This window comes from Canis aureus, chromosome 32 (genome assembly GCF_053574225.1).
Source record: "Canis aureus isolate CA01 chromosome 32, VMU_Caureus_v.1.0, whole genome shotgun sequence".
Taxonomy (NCBI): Eukaryota; Metazoa; Chordata; class Mammalia; order Carnivora; family Canidae; genus Canis; species Canis aureus.
Window position 1 is genome coordinate 32,692,345 of NC_135642.1, and position 19,385 is coordinate 32,711,729.

The 19,385-nt window shown below is 46.9% G+C and overlaps 1 protein-coding gene across 2 annotated transcripts in view; it reads right to left on the bottom strand.

The window, feature by feature from the left end:
- CA12 (carbonic anhydrase 12) overlaps positions 1 to 19,385 on the bottom strand; it is a 53,463-nt gene that overhangs the window by 20,589 nt on the left and 13,489 nt on the right. The window lies entirely within an intron of this gene.

Genomic DNA, 19,385 nt, shown 5'->3' on the forward strand with positions numbered 1-19,385 from the left:
CCATTGCCAAGGACTAGGGCCCACCAGACTCCGTTTTCATTTTTCCTTGTTCCTATTTTGACACAATACACATCGTCTCCACCTGAAGACCTCTTGATTTTCAGCGATTTAGCATCTGTTTATGGAACATCTATTATGAGCAGGATTTACTCGGAGTCCTGGGGCCACCAGGTTGAACACAACAACAACAAGGCCCCTGCTTGCCCAAACTTGTATCCTCTGGGACGCTTTGGGCTGAAAAAGTTGGTGTTGGACTGACCAGAGCTCCAGGTAGGTGTCTGGGGCTGGTGGATATACAGGTATGATCTTCCAGTAGGAAACCCTTGAGGACATTGACTCTTTATATTCAGAGCAAGTATAAAACCCAATCTGATAGAGATGCCTGAAAAGTATCAAGTAAACACATGCCTGGAATCACGGAGCTCAGTGCAGTTTATACTAGGAGAGTGTGACAATCCTACAAACTAGTGCCAAACTACCAGTGAGCAGTAAGAGACTTAAAAAATAAATCCTTCAGGGCTCAGCTTCTTACTAGCTACCAGGTAATTGTCCTTCCTCTGGAAATGGAAATAAACAATCCAATCCTATGTTCAGATAAACTTTCTTTTCCCACAGGGAAAAATCTTTAAAGAATGTAAAGCTGTGTTTAAAAGATTATCTCTCATGGTAATTAAATGGATTTTCAGGGGGCGGTTTCTCCAGAAAAGCAAATAACTGGCATGTCATGGCCTGTCAGGGTAGAATCATGGTGCCCTGTGGGCTCTCTCCGAGGTGGGACCCCGGCTTTGCCATCTGGGGTCCATGCATCAGTATTTCAGGCCCAGGATTGATGTTAACTGGAGCAGAGGGGAAAGGAGCACCACATCTCCCGGGAACCTGTCCATAGACGGCAGCTCGATTTCCCAAGAGTGGACATGTGTATACTGGCCTCACAGAATCCCGGTTCCATATCCCTCGTTCTCTAACTAGGGAACTCCATCTGGGAGTAAAGGGAGTCAGAAGAAAAACCTGGTGCCCAGGTCCATTTAAAATGCTGTGAGGAGTGGGACACCTGGGTGGCTCAGCAGTGGAGCATCTGCCTTCGGCCCAGGGTATGATCCTGGAGGTCCAGGATCGAGTCCCACCTCGGGCTCCCTGCATGGAGCCTGCTTCTCCCTCTGCCTATGTCTCTGCCTTTCTCTCTGTGTCTCTCATGAATAAATAAAATCTTTTAAAAAATGCTGTGAGGAGTTAAGCCGAGGTGTGGACATACACAGTAGGACCCTACTAACTTTTCAGCCTGTCAACCTCTGGATATACCTTTTTGGAAATGTTAGAGCTTGAAGGGATTGCAAAATTTCCTGTCCAGCCCTTCACTGGACACCAGTTTTCTCACTTGCACATGTCAGTGGGAGTCTTTACTGAGCTATATTTTAATATTCAAGACCTCAGAGCCCTGGACTCAAAGCAACTCAACTACACCAAGAAGGCGAAGGAGGCTGGAGGACACCAAAGAAAGACTGTTACTCAGCTGAGGACAAAGCCAAATTCCTTAGGGATAGCGGGAAGCAGAGATGGAGCAATCATGAGCTATCATGCAAACCCTCAGGTCAAGAAGAGGCGCAGCTACCTTCTAGAAATGAGGCTGCCAGCCTTCCCACAGCCAGGAAGGCAGAAGCTGCCGGCCAGGCACCAGTGGGAAAACTCAGTGAGGAAAGAGGCATAGCAATGAGATGACTTCACCTTGGACACATGACTAAAGGGAACTGGGTTAGGAGAACTTTCTCTTCCCGGAACAGAGGTTCCAGAAGGTTTCATGAAGAGAGCATTCTAGTGATAACTAAACCAAGAGCTCTTTGGGGACAGGGGCAGCTCATTTTGATCACTGTGAACTCATGGTGTGATTAGGGTCACATGCATAACAGGCATTTGGTAAACAGTTTCCCAAAGAACAAAGGACCCCAAAAGAATGGAGAGCTTGGTAAAAGGTTATCAGGAGGGATTTTTCTTTTTCACTGTGCACTAGATACTCTTTATTGGAACTTACACTGAATTAGGTATTGGGGGGCAGGAGAGCTAGAGATCTAAAAGGCAACAGAGCCAATGTTGGCAAAACCTTCTTAGGAAAGAGAAGCAGTGGTTAGGGGGCGCCGAGGTGAGTTGGTCAGTTAAGTGCCTGCCTTTGGCTGGGTCAGGATCCAGGGGTCCCAGGATTGAGTCTCACGTCAGCTTCCTGCTCAGCGGGGAGTCTGCTTCTCCTTCTCCTTCTGCCCCCACCCCCCTGTTCATGCTCTGTCTCACTCTCAAATAAATAAATAAAATATTTTTAAAAATAAAAAAGGAAAGAGAAGCAGCTATGTTGGACCAGAAGGGTCCAGAAAACAAAATTCTGGCGCCAGTTGTCCCACCGCCTCAGTGAATGACCTTGAGCAAGTCACATTCTCTCCCTGAGTCTCCTGTACCCTTCATACAAATGAGAGAATCGAACACTATGTTCTGGAAGTTCTGTTCGGGCTCTCAGCTCTGAGACGGATTGAAATTACTGAGACTAAGCCCTCTACCCTCTGTATAAAGCAAGTTTGAACGAGTCAGAGAGAGCAGCTCCCAGGTGTGTGACAGGGTGCCCAGGGGGAAGCGGCCGTGGGAGTGATTGCACAGGGCACTGCTGCTCCCGGGGCTGGCTGGGGCTGGCTGGAGAGCCACCCGCCTCGGGAACCTGCCACAGGTGCTGGCTGCCATCCCCTAAGGGCAACAGGGTCCAAAAAGCCTTTTATACTCCTGCTTTATTATTATTATTACTATTATTTTAGTAGCTTTGATCCTTACAACTCTATAGGATCTATAGGATGGTGCAAGGCAAAACTTGCACCATTTTATAGATGAAGAATTGAGATTAAATGATTTACCCTAATTAGACCTTGGCTTAGTACCAGACTTACCTTGCCTGGGTCACAGAACCTCCCTGCCCTTCTGTTTTAGTATTTATCCGGGAGATTTCGGGCATGCCTGTCTCCTCCCTCTCCCATGCTCTCCATGAAGAAAGGAGCAGGTCATGTTCATCCCTGCCTGTCCCATAACACCTGGTGCAGAACAGGCCCTTATCTGTTTACTGAGCTGGATTCTGATCCTTTTTTTTTTTTTTTTTTAGTGGCGTTCAATTTGCCGACATATAGCATATCACCCAGTGCTCATCTGGTCAAGTGCCCCCCTCAGTGCCCGTCACCCAATCCCCCAATCCTCCGCCCACCTCCCTTTCCACTACCCCTTGTTCGTTTCCCAGAGTTAGGAGTCTCTCACGTTCTGGATTCTGATCCTAATCTTGTGCTTCTCTCCAGGAAAGCATGTACCTATATTAACCCCCTAGTCTCCCTACTACCCCATATAATTTTCTTTTTCCCATCAAAAAAAGAAAAGAAGGGGCATCTGGGTGGCTCTATCAGTTAAGCATCTGCCTTCAGCGCAGGTCATAATCTCAGGGTCCTGGGATGGAGCCCCACATCTGGCTCCCTGCTCAGCAGGGAGTCTGCTTCTCCCTTTGCTTCCCCTTGCTTGTGCTCATGCTCTCTTGCTTTCTCTCAAATAAATAAATAAAATCTTAAAAGAAAAGAAAAATTATGTCATTTGCTCAGGTTCAAAATGTACCTTCCTAGCTTCCTAGTCTAGGTGCATGAGGATTTGTTCTGTTTGGGACCACTCAGTGAGAAAGAAATCTGGTTGCCGCCCCATAGCCTGGGAGATGGCCTGCCAGGTGTGGGGCTTCACGGCAGTTCATGGGACCCTCCACTGGCATGTGACGCCCAGTGGCCAGTGTCCTCTTCTTGCACAGCTGGGGACATTGTCAGAGCAGCCTCCCATATTCGTGGCTTGTGAGTGAGAAGGGTATGAGGTGCTGCGTGGGTGGGCACCAGGGCAACCAGTATCAGGGGTGTCAGTTGACTCCCTTCTGCCCCCACCCCAAGCCTCTACCTCAATAATGTATGACTTGTTGCCCAAGTAACGCTGGCCTTTTGCAGGCAGCCACAGCCCAAAACGTGGCTTTTCAACTGGGTCTTGACTTTCACACTCATGCCAAGTGCCCTGGTGCCAGAAAACCGCACTCGGGACTGACTCTTTCCAAAAGAAGTGTTTATTTCCAGCTACTGTAAGAATTCAACTTTTCTGAGTTTTGACTTTGCCTTTTCAGTTAGTTGGATTCTTCGCGTGATCCTGATAAAGGAGATCATGTGTATCTCCCAGTTTGTTTTTCCAGACAAAGCCAAAGCATTATTTCTTTCCAGCTCATGTTTTTCTGCTTAAGGCAAAACAGAAGTGGACCAAATTTCTGTTTTGAAATGTGACAGGAGATTAACCTGGCACAGCTCAAAATGCCTCTTGTGATCTCTGGTCGGGAATTATGAGGCCCAGGGTACAGGATCAGCATTACTCAAGGACCAGAATTTTTGTCATGGAAAATTTCAAATATTTACAACAGTCGAAAGAAGAGCAAAATGAACCTGTACTCCCCAGCTTTGAGAACTAATCCTCTGCAGAAACAAATCAGCCTCATCTGTATTGCACTCTTCCCTATCCCTGGATAATTCTTTTATTTTAATTAATTTATTTTTATTTTTTCATTTTTATTTTATTTTTAAAAAATTTTTTAGATTAATTTTATTATTATTTTTTACGGATAATTCTGAAACAAATCCAAATATATTTCGTCTGTACATATTTCAGTATGTGCCTCTGAAACATAAGGACTCTTAAAACCACAACACCATTACCACACTTAAAAAGCTAACAATTAATTCCTTAATGTTATTGAATCTAGTCAGAATTCAGTTTTCCAATTATCCCATAACTTTTTAACGGTTTCTTTGTAAGCTTCAGGATTCCAGGAAGGGCCACCTGCTGCAGTTAGTTGATGTGTTCCGGCCTAGATCTCCATTTGATGGTGTGATGCCTCATCAGAGAACCATGGCAGCACCCTTCCAAGGCTCCAAATCTCAGAGCCAGGTTGGCTCGGTCCATCCTTTGCCCTGAGTCAATCATGGAGTCCCACGTTCCTGTGACCACCACCACCTCTATCACCTTGGAACTGGCCCTCATCATGTCACACCGTACAGGCTTTCTGCAGAGTCTCTGTGTTCTATTTTTTCCTGCTGCTGCCAGGCTCCTTTCTTGTGGTAGCCAAGTTTAACCAGACCTAGCCCTGCTTCTGTGGCACAGCCCAACCCTCCCCTCCCTTCCTCCATAGCCTGCCCACCCCACCCAACAGAACAAAGCCAAGCCGTGGCCATCTTTCATGGCCAGCAACACCTCAGCCTGTCAAGCCTTCAGTGGCCCTCATACCCTCCCCAGTCAGCCCCATGGTCAGGCCGGCTTCCCCATCCTCAGAACAAGCTATGAACTCAACCCTCACACATTCTTACGCTAAAAATGTGCTTAAAATGCCGCCTTCCTTCCCCTTCACCTTTCCAAATCTTGTCCATTCTTCAAAGGCCAGCTCAAGTCTTGCCAAAGCTACTTCAGTGCTTTCTCCCTGCCCCGGACTCCTGAGCCAGCCTGCTGGGGATGCATCACTGTGCATCCCCAGTGGCACAGTGATGCGAATGCTCATTTTTTTTAAAATTTTATTTATTTATGAGAGACACAAAGAGAGAGGCAGAGACACAGGCAGGCTCTCTGCAGGGAGCCCAATGTGGGACTCGATCCCAGACCCTGGGATCATGCCCTGAGCCAAAGGTAGACACTCAACCTGCTGAGCAACCCGGGTGTCCCAAGAATGCTCATTTAAGTCTCATATGTGACTGCTGTCTCCAGACTAGCACATGAACCTGCTCCAGAGTAGAACTCTGTCTACAAATGTCAAAGTCCTTTTGAAGGCTAGAGCATTTTGTCACACCTCTCCCCCGTATCTGACGTGTGGCCCTTACTAAACACTTAATAAATTGACTTGGAGGGTTTCTTAAGCTCATTTCAGAAATCTAGCCATAAAGGGAAGAGAGAAGTGTGTGTGTACATGGGTGCACACGGTTATAAAAGATGAGGGTAATGAGAAGGGTCTTGTTCTTAATGGATAGACTTAAGCATACTTCCATACGGAAGGGAAAGGGGAGTAGAGAAGGACGGTCGGGTCCAGGGGAGAGAGGAGCCTATAGATGGAGTGTGGCCCTGAGAAGACAGCGGGTTGGGGAGGGGCCAGCCAGCAGAGGTAGGAATGAACTCTGGGCTGAAGGAGGCATACATTCAAGAAGCGTTCATCATATGGATGAAGGAGAACCCTGAAGCCTGCCTGGAAAGGAAGCCCATGGAGTAAAAACCCAGTCAGAAATCAGGAACTCAGCTGCAGCTGATCAGGGAAGATTGGCTATGGGAAGACAAGCCATCTCTCCTGCATTCTGCAATGTTCTCCACCAAAGTGCACCAATGAGCCTAAAATAAGTCAATGTGATTTTTTTAAATGAACTTATATTTCATTACTTTCTTAATACATCTTGTGTCTTGTTTTGAAATTTACAGAAAGTTTCAAAGTAGGTACAAAAGTAAAGAGTATCAGGGTATCTGGGTGGCTCAGTCAGTTAAGCGTCTGACTCTTGACTTCAGCTCAAGTCATGATCTCATGGTGATAAGATCGAGTCCCCATGTAAGATTCTCTTTCTTCCTCTCCCTCTGCCTCTCCTCCCCTCTCTCTAGGAAAAAAATAATTAATTAATTAATTAATTAATTAAAAAAGTAAAGAGTATCCTATCATGGCCCCCATAAACTAATCCACAATTAGTTTAGTTTTGTCCACCCTCCACCACTGGGTTACTTTAAATAAAATCTATGGATGCTTAGCTAAAGCTTTAAAAATAACCACAATACTATTTTCACATCTAAAAACTGTTGGCACTAATGTCTTAATGTCATCAAACATCCAGTGAGTGTTCCAGTTTCCCCAATTGTCTCATAAACTCATTGAACAGTTTATTTGAATCAGGGTCCAGATAAGATCCACGTATTATGACTGGCTAATATGGCTCCTAGCTTTCATCTCTCCCCAGGATGGGTGTATTTACTCTGTATATGTATAGGTACAGACTTATTACTGCCTTGGGCAAATAATTTATGCAAGTAAATGAAGGATAATTTTATTATTTTATAACTTGTTTGTAGACATGGCATAGGGGAACGTAAAAAACTTTATAGGTTGAGTAATTTCTTATATTTATATACATGGTACATACCCTGTAATAATAAAAGCACAGAAAGTGCCTTAGAAGACAAGAACTATGTAATAACTGCTAGTTTCTCACTGGTTACTCTTTCTCACTAACTGTATATCCTATGTGCTCAAGAATAATAAGCATTTTTTTAAAGATGCATTTTATTTATTTATTTATTTATTTATTTATTTATTTATTTATTATAGTCACACAGAGAGAGAGAGAGAGAGGCAGAGACACAGGCAGAGGGAGAAGCAGGCTCCATGCACCAGGAGCCCGACGTGGGATTCGATCCCGGGTCTCCAGGATCGCGCCCTGGGCCGAAGGCAGGCACCAAACCGCTGCGCCACCCAGGGATCCCCCAATAATAAGCATTTTAATAAAAATATTGTATGTAACTTGGACTCTGAATGAGTCTGGATTTAAAAAAAAAACAAAGCGCATTCATTGTTATCCTATTTTGAGGTTTGTCTTTTTGGGCCTAAGTCGGTCCTCAGACCTACCTGCTGCCCCTGATGTTTCTTGGTGGTCATATTCTCTGATATCGACTCCTCCCTGTGTCTGTATGAATGTCTGTGCAGGCAGCTACCTGGGAAGCCAGCCGGGTGCCACAGGCTGTAGGGCATGTCTCCTCAAAGTCAGATCAAAACTTGCCCCAGTGGATAAAATCCTCATGGCAAGGTTTACATCTGCTGGCTATTGACACGCCTTTTTTTCAATCAATAGTTAAGGTTCCAATACAATAGAAGCTTTTGGTCAGTCCCCTAAAGTTTGTTTTCTAAGGGGATCAGACTATATTAAACGGATTGAGTCCTGGGATCTGTATTTAGATGGAAGTGATCATAGATTGTGTATCAGATTTGAATATAGATTTAATGAAATAGATTACATTTGTCATTACAAATGCATATTCAAATATTGACTGAATGCTCTTCCTTAGAATGCTGCTTAATTTGGAAGTTAATTCACTCATCTCTTCAACAAATGGGCCTACCATGAGCCAGGCACTGTATTAGGTGCCAAAGATGCTCTGGAGAACAAAACAGATCTGGTCTCTGTCCTCATGGAGCTTATATTTCAGTGGAAGAATCAGACAATAAGTTGCAAAGAAGCAAAGCAGTACATAAATAAAATAATTCCAGTCTGCAATCAGTGCTATGAGGGCAATAAGCAAAGACTAGGGTGGAGAAAATGGAGGGATCACTGTGGATCAGGTGCTACAGGAAGGCTTCTCAGAGGAGGTGCCATTAAAACTGAAAAGGAATGAGACTGCGCCAACCATGAGCAAAACCAGAGGAATGGCATTCCAGAGCCAGGGCACAGCAAGTTCAGAGGCCCTGCTGCAGCAGAGAGTTATATATTCTCGATGCAGGTGATGTATCAATTCAGAAAGAACCTAGGATTCATCTGGCTTCCCCTTTCCCAAGCGGGACATTGCCCTACGACAAGGCTGAGAGTCCTTCGGCATCATGTATACTCCTCTGTTAGAAAGGTCCCCCTTTCGGGGGGCTGCTGCTTACCTTTCCCTGAGGGCCATCAGCTGTGGTCCTGTGGCTGGAGCCACAGAAAACACGTCTAAGCCCCAGGCCCCCATTCAGAGGGGAAGGGAAGCCTCTCCCTTGAAACCACACATCCCCAGGATGTTGTTGGGATTTGGAGGCCACATTTTAAAAATGTGCTTAATATATGCCTTATGGATTCTCAGTTTACTTCCGAAGTTAATTAAAAGACACACAGCTTCTCACAGAAGTCAGTGGGTTCAGCCTATGGGTGGGATGGAGTTCCCAGAGTGCACCTGGCTGGGCTCTGGCCCCTGTGCAGGCCACATTGGCCCGATTCTGCATGCTTGCCTGCCGGTCAAGGGCAGAGGCATGGCCATGACGCCCAGGAGGAAGGGAGGCTGGCAGGGTGTGGGTTAATGATTGATCCATGAGGTCTCATGACTTTATTATGAACAAGTGGAGGCCAAGGAATCAAACCAGCATTTTCCTGTGTGAACGCTGCAGGTGAGTCAGAGACAGGGCAGTGAGCAAGGGCTGAAGAGTCAGGGTGACTTGTTACAAAGCACAAAGCTGGAGCGCCAAAGGAGGTCAATAAAAAGGGGCCAGTTTTCTAAAGAGGCTTTAATCTATACTTTACATCAAACTCTCCTCTTTGTTTTTATTTTTTTTAGTTTTTATTTTTATTTTTATTTTGCTGTTGGATCCCTTTTTTTTTATTGGAGTTCAATTTACCAACATATAGCATAACACCCAGTGCTCATCCCATCAAGTGCCCCCCTCAGTGCCCATCACCCAGTCACCCCCACCCCACACCCACCTCCCTCCCTTTCCACCACCCCTTGTTTGTTTCCCAGAGTTAGAAGTCTCTCATGTTCTGTCTCCCTTTCTGATATTTCAATTCCTGTTTGGGCCAGCTTAAGAGGAGGGGGTGACAGTGGGGTGAAACCACACTTGGGCATCATTTCTGGGTTAGCCATGGCGGTGAGGGAGAAGAGGTGAGCTGTACAACTGGCCGCCAACTCAGATCTCTGCTAGCCCCTATTCTCCTTCGCTTGCCATATCTAGAGGCACCCTACCCCCGACCCAGTAACACTGGGATTGTGGGGGAGAGGGGAGGTACAGGGGCAGGTATGTCTCCCCACCCATCGCACTCCCTAAGGTAAGGTAAATGTTTCCCCCTCCTCTGTGCTCCTGTAGAGCTTTTAGCATTTCTCCTTCCCTAGCAACACCTATACTTATCAAAATAGTATTTTAGGGACACCTGGGTGGCTTAGTGGTTGAGTGTTTACCTTTGGCTCAGGTTGTGATCCCGGGGACCTGGGATCATCAAGTCCACAAGCCTGATCCTGCAGGCTGAGAACCACTGTACTAGGCTTTCAGCTTGCCTCTCTCACTCTTGTGTCCCTGACTCCTACTCCAGAGCTTGGCAAACTGAAGTGTCCAACAAATGGTTCTTGAACAACAGGAGCAATAAATCAGTGAGTTAAACAAGTTGCCACAGTGGGAATAGCCTAAGCCCAATACTGAAACCTAGGCAGGCCCCGGTCACTGGTCAGTGTTCAGTGCACGTTCTTCCCTTCGATCTTCCTTGACTCATTCACAAACGAATCGTGGTAGATGTAAAAATGCAAGGTCCACATACAAGCCCGATGTCCTGCTCTACCCTCAAAAAGAATATTAAAAATATTCTTTCTCAGAGTACCTGGATGGCTCAGTGGTTGAGCATCTGCCTTTAGCTCAGGTCTTGATCCCGGGGTCCTGGGATCGAGTCCTGCATCCGGCTCCCTGCAGGGAGCCTGCTTCTCCCTCTGCCTATCTCTCTCTCTGTGTCGCTCATGAATAAATAAATAAAAATTCAAAAAAATATATATTCTTTCTCTATGCTCAAGCATCTCTAAATAGAAAAGGCTACAGACATCATCTTTTTAATGTACCATTATATGTGTGATTATGGAAACATGATTATGGTGTTTGAGGTAATTATTCAGAGTTGACTATTAGGAATATAGCTTCCTTTTCCAAATCTCTTTTTATGGTTCATTTCATTTAAAAAATTTTTATTGTGGTAAAATATACATAACATAAAATTTACCACTTTAACTATTGTTTTAGTGAATTCATGCCATTAGGTACATTCACACTGCTGTACAACCATCACCACTATCCATTTCCAAATCTGTTTCCATCATGCCAAGTGTACGTCGCTGGTGGGAATGTAAAATGATGCAGCCGATATGGAAAACCATGTGGTGGCTCCTTAAAAAGTTAGAAATCTCATATAATTGGCAATTCTATTCCTTGGTACATACTCGAAAGAATTGAAACCAGGGACTCAAACAGATACTTAGACACCAATATTCATAGCAGCATTATTCATAGTTGCCAAAGGGTGCAAATACCCCAAGTCCATTCATCAACACATGAACAACAAAACGTTGTATATATATTTTTACCCATAAAATGACTCCTCTCATTTTAATGTACAGTTTCTTTTCCCAGAATCCCACCTAGTAGAGGTTTAAGAGAGCTGAGGTAGGTCTCTGTATTTTCATACCTATCACTGAACCAAAATTATGGTAGATGCTCAGTAAATACTAGCTGAGGAGAGCTCTCTGTAATTTCTTCTTGAGTCTAACCTCACAGCAGTTGTGAAATGTGAGTGAGCACCAGAATCCCCTGGAGGGTTTGGTAAAGCCCAGATTGCTGAGCCCCACCCCACAGCTCCTCGTTCAGTAGGTTACCCATGGAGCCAAAGAATCTGCATTTCTAATAAGTTCCCAGGTGATGCTGACGCTGCTTGTCCAGGGACCACACTTCGAGAACCACTGGTCTAAAGCAGTATTTCTTAACCCTGTACACACACTGGCATCTCCAAGGGCTTTTAAGTTTGCTCCTGGCCCCAGCCCCTGAGATCTGGTTTAATTGGACCGGGGTGGGGGTCCACCAGCTGCCCAGGTGATTCTAATGTGCAGCCGAAGTTGAGAAGAACGGATAAAAAACCCTCCTCAGATCAAAGACCTTGACGTCGGAGCCAGGGCTTTTACTCTTCCCTTGTCAGGGTAAGATTGTTTTAAAAAAATTGTTTTAATTAATTGATGTTTTGTTGTGGTAAAATATATATAATATAAATTTACTATTAGTGACACTTGGTACGTTCACAATGGTGTGCAACCATCATCACTCTTGAGCTCCAGAACATTCTCATCACCCCAAAGGGAAACCCATCCTCAATCCCCACCCCCTTCCTCTCCCCAACCCCTGGTAACCACTCATATACTCTCTATGGATTTGCCTGTTCTGTACACTTCCTATAAGCGGAATCAATACGTGACTTTTGTGTCTGGCATCTTTCACACAGTACAATGCTTCCATGGTTGAGCCATGTAGCACATACCTGTACTTCCTTCCTTCCTTTTTTTTTTTTTAAAGATTTATTTATTTATTTATGATAGAGAGAGAGAGAGAGAGAGAGAGAGGCAGAGACACAGGCAGAGGGAGAAGCAGGCTCCATGCAGGGAGCCCGACGTGGGACTTGATCCCTGGTCTCCAGGATCAGGCCCTGGGCCAAAGGCAGGCGCCAAACCGCTGCGCCACCCGGGGATCCCCTAGACTCTTTAATCCTCATTTTCCTTGCAGCCCTTGGCCCCAGTGACCCCCACCCTCCTGCCATGTCTGAAACCTCCCCTCTCCTGGTATCTGTAGCTCCCGGCCCCATGGTTTTGTCCTTGGCGCTTTCTTCCCTCTCTCACACACCCCTGGGCCAATCCCCTCCAATGGTTTCAACAGCACCTCTGCCCTGCCCTGAGCTTCCTCCTGAGCTCCAGACCAGCTCAGCCTACTGGCCGCCCCCACCCCCATGCCCATGGCTTCCTGAAACCCTACGTGGCTGGAGAGCGGGGCAGACAGCCAAACAACTCAACAGGAATAACCAAACTTGCCATCATTTCCTCTCTGACTTTCTGACCCTCCTCCTTCCTCTGACCTCTCTCACTTCCTTCAAGGTTCTCTGTCTCCACTGGTGGTACCACCCACCGCACCAGAGCCTAGAATCACAATCTGCTTCTTCCCGTCCTCCTCTTTGGTCCCATTTCTAGGCCCAGGGCAATTAAGAATTTTACTTTTACGGATTTTTTTTTTTGAAAGCTTTTCATTTTGAAAAATTTTAAATGTACAGAAAATTTATAAGAATAGCACGATCAATTCCCATATACTTTTCAGCTAGACTCACTAGTCATTAACATTTTGCCACACCTGCTTTATTACTCTCTCTATATATACACGTGCGTACACATTATTATTGCTATTACAGTTCTTCCTCAGCCTGTGATGGGGTTATGTCCCAATAAACCCACTGTAAGTTGAAAATATCATGTAGTCTGAAAATGCACCTAACCTACCGACATCATCACTTAGCCTAGCCTACCTTGAACATGCTTATGCTAGCCTACAATTGGGCAAAATCAACTAACACAAAGACTATTTTATAAGAAAGTGTTGACTATCTCATGTAAATTGTTGAATACTGTGCTGAAAGTGAAAAACAGAGTGGTTGTCTGGGTACAGAATGGTTGGAAGTGTATCGCTTGTTTATCGTCGTGATGGGGTGGCTGCCTGGGAGCTGTGGCCACTGCCCCCACTCACTGTCACCAGAGAGGATCACCATAGGTATCGTCAGCCGAGGAAAAGATCCAAATTCACATTTCCAAGTACAGCTCCTACCGAATATGTATCCCTTTCACACCATCCTAAAGTCAAAAAATTGTAGGTCGAACCATTGTAAGTTGGGGCTATCTTTTGAGAGAAAGTTTCAGCTCTCCTGCCGTCTTGTACTTAAATACTTAAATGTCTGTCTCCTGACAACAAGGACATATCCTTACATAATCACAGTACAAGTATCCAAGTCAGAAAATTTAATCTAGTTATCCAGTTGTATACTAGATGTTATCTGGTATACAATCAATATCCAAATTTTTTACACCCAGACTCAAAGGATCCTCCTACAGATTACCTACGATTTATAAAAGGGGAAAACGGCAACATGAAAATGGAGAAAGCTATCAGGCATTATCTAAACTACGTGATCAAAATTATCACCAACAAGGACATCGAATGCCACTCGATGAAAAGCAAAGTCAGGGAGATATTACTTCTGCAGTATTAATGCCAAAACGTACAACCAAGAAACCCTCGGACAAACCTTAATTGAGGGAACTTCTAGAAGATCTATATGCTTCAGACATGTCATGGCATGAAAAATCTAAAGAGACACCACAAAAACGTGCAGTGAGGTATCTGGATTGACTCCTGCACCAGAAAAAGTCCAATCGAGGACCACAAAAAGTTTCTTTTAAACTTGGCCTTCATGTGTTCCTACTGGCACAGCCTTTGTTCAGACCCATAGCTCCATATCTGTGCCCCTCACGGGCCCTGTTCTTCCAGGCTCACCCCACAGCCCTGCCCTCTCCACACTAACACATACCACGTCCGCATATTCCTTGGCTGAAAGTTCTCTGGTGGCTCCTCAAGCCTTTCGGATTAATCCCAGGGTCTTTTTTTTTTTTTTTTAAGATTTATTTATTTATTTATTCATGAGAGAGACAGAGAGAGAGGCAGAGGTAGAGAGAGAAGCAGCCTCCCTGCGGGGAGCATGATGTGAGATTCGATCCCAGGATCCCGGGATCACAACCTGAGCTCTAAAGGCAGATGCTCAACCACTGAGCCACCCAGGTGTCCCTAATCCCAAAGTCTTCAGCGCAGCCCTCCAGACCCTAGTGATCCTACTCCTTTCTCTGGCCTTTGCTTCCCCCACTGCCACCTGTTAAAAATCTGAGCTCACTGGGGGAGAGGGGGAGCAAATTTCACGGAGACTAACAAGTTAGGCTGCCACAGCGTCATTGCAAGGACATGAGACTCCTGAGGCCGAGACAAAGGACAATTTGCTACTCAGAGCAGTAACAGAGTGACATGTGTGCCTGTTTCCCAAGCCCTATTTCCACAGGGCGCTACGATGGGGGCCAGGTGACACCTGTGCCTGCCAACTGCTCGGCATCCCGGCCAAGGAGCCCCAATCTTCTAGAGGGGCAGTTGGCAAACCTGCTCAACTTTGCCCCCAAGGAAGACACTGTCTTTATCTTACTGGATAGCAAACAAACCTGCTCTCTGCCCTAGAGGGAGACACTATCTCTAGCTTATAAAACTATTTGCTACATAAACATCCTTGAAATGATCATCTGGAACAAAAGCCATCAGCGCCCCTGCCCACAGACTTGCTAAAACACCAACGACCCAGGGAGGTCTCCCCGCACCACTCCTCAAACACTATGCAGCCACCACCTGATTTTTTTTTTTTAAGATTTTATTTATTTATTCATGACAGACACAGAGAGAGAGAGAGAGGCAGAGACACAGGCAGAGGGAGAAGCAGGCTCCACGCAGGGAGCCGGACGTGGGACTCGATCCTGGGTCTCCAGGATCATGCCCTGGGCTGAAGGCGGCACTTAAACCGCTGAGCCACCCGGGCTGCCCCACCACCTGATTCTAACTGCACCGCACACTCTCACCTGCTTTTTGGACCTCTGTTGTCCACAGTGGAAAGCCATCCTCATCCCTGCACACCACCCACGCGCATGAATATTCACACGCTCTCCTTGCTTTGCTCCTTTGTCTGTCAAGATTTGGCTCCCCAGGCAGGCCTGACAGCCACTCTCACCCCCGAATTGAGGCTTTTTGTCCTCCCTGTGTCTGCAGCACTGGTGCACATTGTCCTGCACTTAATCTGCTCCGCTGCAATTGCCTGCTTACATGTCTGCTGGTCCCTCAGCTGTCCACTCGTTGAGGGGAAGGGCTGTGTCGCACTTGTCTCTAATCCCAGGACCAGCCCATGAAGGGATCAAAAAAATAAGTGAATCAGGGAATAAACTGTCATTTTAAAGCTGCCAGCTGTCTCTCCCTGTCACCTGTGGTAGAACCAGATGTACAAACGGATGGAGCAGGAAAACTGACATAGGACACAGGGCCGGGGCAGGTGTGGGGTTCATAAGCACCTTCCACACCCTGGGTGAGGAACCAGAAATTGGTTCGTGGGAAGGCCCTCCCCGTGTTGTAGGATGGAGCACTTTGAGAAGCCTTCTTAGAGACATGGACATGAGGCAAGGCACTACGCAGGGTTTCCGTGAAAATGCAGCCCCAGCTGGAGCATGATCCAAACGCTGGTGCTTCGGGCTGAGATGCTAAGCATTCTGTTTAGCGATCTGATGGTATAAACTAGATGCATCTTTAACAGGTCTGTGTCCCTGCAAAAAGACACTGTTTTTCTCAATATGAACTTGGGTGTCCTGGACGGCAATGTTGTCGGCCCACTTGCGATGTTATCTCAAACTTTAAGTCAGTGTTCTCAACAGGAGTGATTTGAGCCTTCAGGGGACATTGGCCAAGTCTAGAAACATTTTGGAGTCTTGGCTGGCAGGTGCTACTGGCCTCTAGTGGGTAGAAGCCAGAGATGCTGCTAAATATCCTCCAAAGCACAGGACAGCCCCCCACAACAAAGAATCATCCTGCCCAGAATGTTCGTAGCACAGAGGCTGAGAGAGCCTGGCCGGGACTATTGTGACTGCCTCGCGGGGGGCCATGGGCAAGAAGGGCCAGATCATACAGTGTGGAGGGGTTTTTCTCGATGGGATTGGGTGCTCTCACCGTTAATCATCCTGGGACCAGAAAGAGGAATAGAGCCTGGCCACAAGGAAGAGGGGACACAGTCAGGAGGACTCCAGGCCAGGAGAGCAAGACTGGTGCCTACCTGATAGAGGGGGAGCCAAGGGAAGAGGGACTATCGTTGCCCTCAGGGAGTACTGTCGACAGAGAGATCTGCTTAGAATTTTCCTTTTAGACTGTCATTGCCATCCCAGGGCCTGAACCAAATTTTTTGCTAAATTCCAAGGCCTGATGAGTTGTCCTTGTTTTTTTGTTTTTGTTTTGTTTTTTAAGCTACCATGTAATGAGCACTTACTATGCACCAGGCATCATTCTGTATCAGAGGTTGGCTAATATTTTCTGGCAAAAGGCCAGATAGCCAGTATTTTAGGATTTGCAGGGTGTACAGTTTCTATCTCCACGACCCAGCCCTGCTGCCGTGGTGCAAAAGGAGTCCTAGGGCCTGTGTTAAGGGATGAGAGCGGCTGCGTGCCAAGAAAGCTTTATCTACAAAAACAGGGGGTAGGCTGCCTCTGGCCTGTGGGGCATAGTTTGCCCACCCTCATTCTATATGTTTAACACATATTACATAATTTCAGCTGTATAACGGCCCTATGACGTGGGTACTATATTCTCATTTAATAGAGGAGGTGACCCAGACACAGAGATTGGATCTCTCAAAGTCACAGTGCCAGTAGGTAGCAAGGCTGGGCTCTGACCCTAGCTGTCCACACTGGCCACCACGGCAGCTCCCAATGCGCTTTAGCGGGCACGGAGCCCGGGCAGCGGTTATGGGCTGGCGAGAGGTGACCCGCAGGTAAGCCCTGGGAGACTGTCCAGAGCTAGAGGACAGGAGCAGCAGTGGAGGCATCTGTGACCTTGTAACCATTCCCTGGGCAGTCCAGAAATAATAAAGAGAAGGATCTGGTAAAAAGACACAAACTCTCTGCAGCTACCCAGGGTGGAAAGTGAACTAAAGTGAAGGCTGATTGGCCTCCAAAGACCGTCAGCTCAATTCTCCACTTACCAGCTTTCACCGTGAGGACGTTCTTTCCAATAGCTGACCTATTGCCCTCTTGCTGTGATTCAAAGCTACTCCCTCAGTTTTCCTTTATAAAGTGAGAAAACTTGCTCTCTCATGGGTCTCTCACAGCTGAGGAGCTCCACCCAGACTCCTGCTTCCCATCTGCTCTCCCGAGAGCATGACGTGCGGTGGGAAGGTCGGGGGCTCTGGAGCCAGCCCAGCTGCCAGTCCCAGCTCTGCCACCTACAAGCCGTGTGACCCGGGGCACATCTCATGGATTCCCTGAGCTTCACTCACAAAATGAAAGTGACAGCCCCCACCCCACTGTCCCATCGTGAGGAACAAATATGGTAGCATAAGATCGGTGTCTGGATGCGAGAAGGCTCCCGAGACACGCTGGGCCGCAGGCCCTCCTGAGCTCAGTTGTCTCAATTCTTTTTCTCTTGCAGGCCGTTTGCCAACGTTTTAGAGCAAGTTCTCCCCTTCGCCTCACTGAAAAACAAATCTAGGGTGCCCTGTGGGTCTCCTTTTACCTCAAATGAGATACGCGTGCTGATGGGGCATTGCTTTTCAGATTGGTTTCACCTCTGAAATCCTATCATCCCAGATCAAGTGTTACCTCCTCCCTGGTGCCTTCATGGACTCCCAGAGCCAAAAATAAGCAGAGAGAGAAATCATTCTTTCCTCATTCACTCAACAAATGTTTCCCAAGCATCTTCCCTGGGGAGTCTGTGCATCTGCCTGGGAAGCCCCTGTGAGGCTACATTCTCTTTCTGGATGACTGTCTTTGAGACTGGAAATGTTTCCTTGCTCGCCCCCTGGGCCCTGCAGAGCCCCTGGCACACTGCCCTGCTTGCAGCAGGCTTCTGCTAAAAAACAAAAGAAAAAAAAATAAAAGCCATTGAGGGAAAAACTTCTCTGGTGACAACTGGACAAGATAATCTGCGCTGGGAAGCAAGCACTTGGCCATGAACCCAAGAGGTCCCTGTGATTCATGGGGCAGCTCTGTGCAAGGAGGATGTTAGGCTCCTACAGTTCATTTTTCTCCCAGGTGTAACAAGTTTTCTGGCCAGGCAGCTGGGCACACTGTTACTTGCACGCTCAGTCTCAGGAATGGGATGTTCCCTACATCATCCCTGTCGGTGAGCATCACACCAACAGGTTTATCAAGAGCCGGGGAGACTGTTGGGAAACTGCCAGAAGGAAGCACCGAGGAGGCTCCTTAAGATTTCACCTGAGTGCCTCCCCGAGCAGTGAGATAAAAACGCACATGCCATCCCTCGGAAACCAGCTGAGAGGCAGACTCCAGCTCACTGCCTAGGAGATGGGAGTGTGAGTGTGCGTGAGTAGAGATGCATCCAAGAATGTACGTATACACATAAATCCAGATGCAGGCATGTGTGTGTGCTTGTGTAAGTGCATGTGCATGCGTGCATACACACGCCCTCCTTCCTGAGGGGCCAGAGGGACAGAGCATAGCAGCCCCGCCTTCCTTGTCATTTCAGTCTTTGCGGGCTGGCCCTAGTCCTGCAGCGTGCCACACTCACACGACACTTGCCCCTGCTGCCCAGCCCACTCACTTTGATCCATTCTTTCTTTTTTTTTTTTTTAAGATTTATTTGTTTATTTATTCATGACAGACACAGAGAGAGAGAGGCAGAGAGAGACACAGGCAGAGGGAGAAGCAGGCTCCATGCAGGGAGCCCGACGTGGGACTCGATCCCAGGTCTCCAGGATCACGCCCTGGGCGGAAGGCGGCACTAAACCACTGGGCCACCGGGGCTGCCCCATGATCCATTATTTCTGACCCGGTCCTTCACTTATGTTCGTCCTCTGCTTCCTGTTCTCCCTTCCACTGTGCTTCTTTTGGATTCCAAACACCACATTTCTTTAGCTGCCCATCCTCTTCCTAAGAATCTGAGGATAATGATTCAGGGTTGCCCCTAGAGGAACCCCGACAAGAGTAACAGCCATGTGTTGTCCATAGTAACAATGGCTGGATTC